At 42.9% G+C, this 3,523-nt stretch overlaps 1 pseudogene; it reads right to left on the bottom strand.

Annotated features, from left to right (window-relative positions):
* Window positions 1-492: 492 nt before the first annotated feature.
* LOC111153006 lies at window positions 493-1,269 on the bottom strand (annotated as a pseudogene).
* Between the last annotated feature and the right edge of the window lie 2,254 nt (window positions 1,270-3,523).

The following is a 3,523-nucleotide window of genomic DNA, read 5'->3' as shown; positions in this document are numbered from 1 at the left end:
CAGGACCCCAGGATCATGACCCGAGCCGAAGGCAGAGGCTTTAACCCACTGAGCCACCTAGGCGCCCCTCACACCACATCTTCTTTATCCATTCGTCTGTTGATGGACATCTAGGTTCTTTCCTTCAGATCTGTATATTTATTTTTTAACAGCTCTGACATTTCATATGTTAAAGAGAAGACACCACTGGTCTCCTTAGTACAGGTATAGCTCATTTGGGTTTTTTTGTTGTTGTTGTTTTCTTGTTTTTTCATAAGTTGGAGGTCTGTGGCAACCCCGCATCGGGCAAGCCTATTGATGCCACTGTTCCAACAGCATTTGCTCAGTTTGTGTTTCTGTGCCACATTTTGGTAAGTCTTGCAATATTTCAAATGTTTTCATTATTATTATATTTATAATGCTGGTGATCAGTGATCTTTTTTTTCCTTTTATTGTGCTGTGTGACCTTTTATTAGGTATGAAGACTTCCAATCATGTCACCTAGGGACCATTTTACCGGCTGCTCTGTTTGGCCGCCAGTCTCGTCTCTCTCTTCAGCAATGGTGGGGCAGATATCCTTTCCACGGGGAAGAGAAATCTATAGTTTGTTGCCTTTGCCAGTATCAAAAATGTTGGTAGTTGGGTAGCAAAGCTGTTGCTAATGGCATCTTTCATGTGAACAACATCAAACGAACCGGGGTGTCTCTCTCTGTTGGTGATCACACCAGTACTTCCCAGGTTAGCACCCCCAGTCACCATACACAGATTACCAGTGTCAAACTTGATGAAATCAGTAATCTTTCCGGTTTCCAGATCAATCTGGATGGCATCATTCACCTTGATGAGGGGATCAGGATAGCAGATGGTATGAACCTTGTGAGTCACCAGATGGGGGATTCCTTTTGTCCCCACAAAGATCTTTCTCACTTTGCACAATTTGTACTTGGCCTCAAGTGTAATGCGATGAAGAGCTTGGTGTCACAGATCAGAAGGAAATTCTCCCCAGTCTTGTCGATGCTGATGACAGCCATAAAGCCAGCTGGGTCGGTCATATCAGTTTGGACCTTGCCATCAATCTTAATAAAACCCTGCATACAGATCTTCTTTACTTCATCTCCTGTTAGGGCATACTTAAGTCTGTTCCTTAGGAAAATGATGAGAGGGAGACATTCTCTCAACTTATGGGGACAAGCAGATGGGTGAGGAGCAAAACACATTGGTCAGTTTATCCAGCATCCAACGCTTTGGCGCTGCTACACGCCTCAGGTGCTTCTTGGGACCACAAGCCATGGCTGTGCTAGGCACGAAAAGAGGACTGCCTCCTTCTGGTACCAGAGAAAAGAGGGTTGGAAGCTGTGTGCCGATCGGTGATCTTTGATATTACTTGAGACCCAACAATGTTGAAATTAGGCCAATTAATAACTCTACAGTGGCCTCCAAGTGTTCAAGTGAAAGGAAGAGTTGTGTGTCTCTCACTTTATAAATCAAAAGCTAGAAATGATTATGTTTAATGAGGAAAGCATGTCGAAAGCGGAAATGGGCCAAAACCTAAGCTTCTTGCACGTAAGTTAGCCAAACTGTGAATTCAAAGGTAAAGTTCTCAAAGGAAGTTAAAGGTGCTACTCCAGTGAAGAATGATAAAAAGTAAAAGAGCCTTATTGTTGATATGGAGGAAGTTAAAGTGGTCTGGATAGAAGGTCAAACCAGCCACAACATTCCCTTAAGCCAAACCCTAATCCAGAGCAAGACCCCAAGTCTCAATTCTGTGAGGGCTGAGAGAGGTGAGGAAGCTGCAGAAGAAAAGTCTGGAGCTAGCAGAGGTTGGGTCATGAGGTTTAAGGAATGAGTCCATCTTCATAACATCAAAGTGCAGGAAGAAGCAGCACATTCTGACGGAGAAGCTGCAGCAAGTTCTCCAGAAGTTCCAGCTAAGATCATTCATGAAGGCGGCTACACTGAACAAGAGATTTTCAACAGGGATGAAACAGTTGTACATTGGAAGAAGATGCCATCCAGAACTTTCATAGCTAGAGAGAAGTCAGTGCCTGGCTTCAAAACTTCAAAGGACAGGCTGACTCCCTTGTTGGGGGCAAATGCAGCTGGTGACTTCAAGCTGAAGCCATTTACCATTCCTCAGATCCTAGGGCCCTTATGAGTTACGGTAAATCTACTGTACCTGTGCTCTATCAGTGGAACATCAAAGCCTGGATGACAGCACATCTGTTTACAGCACGGCTTACTGAATATTTTAAGCCCGCTGTCGAGACCTACTGCTCAGAGAAGAAGACTCCTTTCAAAATATGACTGCTCATTGACAGTGCACCTGGTCACCCGAGAGCTCTGATGGACAACATCAATGTTTCCATGCCTGCTAACACAACACCCATTCTGTGGCTTGTGGATCAAGAAGTAATTTCAACTTTTGAGTGATCTCATTTAAGAAATACATTTCCTAAGGCTATAGCTGCCATAGTTTCTCCTCTAATGGATCTGGACAAAGTAAACTGAAAACCTTCTGAAAGGATTCAGCATTCTAGATGACATGAAGAACAGTTGTGATTCATGAGAAGATGTTAGAATATCGACACGAGCGGAAGTTTAGAAGAAGTGCGTTCCAAACCTCAAGGATGACTTTGAGGAGTTCAAGACTTCATGCAGGAAGTAACTGCAGACAGGATGGGACGAGCAAGAGAACTAGAATTAGAAGTGGAGCCTAAAGATGTGACTGGGTGGCTGCAATCTCATGATCAAACTTGAAGGGATACGGAGCTCCTTCTCATGGCTGGGCAAAGAAACCCATTTCTTGAGATGGCATCTACCCCTGCTAAGGATGCTGTGAATATTGTTGAAATGACAACAAAGGATTTAGAATATTCTGTAAATTTAGTTTGAAAAGACTGACTCAAACTTTGAAAATTCTTCTACCATGGGTAAAATGCTATCAATCAGCATCAAATGCCACAGAGAAATTGTTCATGAAAGGAAGAGTCAATTAATGTGGCAAACGTCACTGTTGTCGTATTTTAAGAAATTGCCACAACTAGCTCACCCTTCGGTAGCCACCACCCTGGTCAGTCGGCAGCCATCACATTGAGGCCAGACCCTCCACCAGCAAAAAGATTATGACTTGACTGGCTGAGAGCTCAGATATGGTTCCATTTTTTAGCAATTAAGTATTTTTAAATTTAGGTATATACATTGTTTCTTTTTAAAAACTTAATGCTATTGCACATTTAACAGACTATGGTATAGTGTAAACATAACTTCTATACGCACTGGGAAACCAAAATATTCATTTGACTTGCTCTGTTGTGATATTCACTTTATTGCAGTGGTCTGGAAATGAACCTCCAATATTAACGAGCTTTCTCTGTAGAGAGCGATCTTAGGCAGAGTACTGAACTGAAGGGTTAGTGACATGCTCTGATGCTCTTTGGAAGTAACAAATCTGCCCTTCGGCTGTTGGCTACTTGGGATCAGGAGAATACTGTGGTGGGCCTCAGTGGTCCCGAGTCAGGACTCTATGGAATAAATAAACTTAGAT

The sequence above is a fragment of the Enhydra lutris genome, unplaced genomic scaffold, assembly GCF_002288905.1.
Source record: "Enhydra lutris kenyoni isolate GAN:26980312 unplaced genomic scaffold, ASM228890v2 scaffoldscaffold3, whole genome shotgun sequence".
In the NCBI taxonomy this organism is placed as follows: domain Eukaryota; kingdom Metazoa; phylum Chordata; class Mammalia; order Carnivora; family Mustelidae; genus Enhydra; species Enhydra lutris.
The sequence above is the reverse complement of the archived record's forward strand: the minus strand, read 5'-3'. Positions and strand labels throughout refer to the sequence as shown.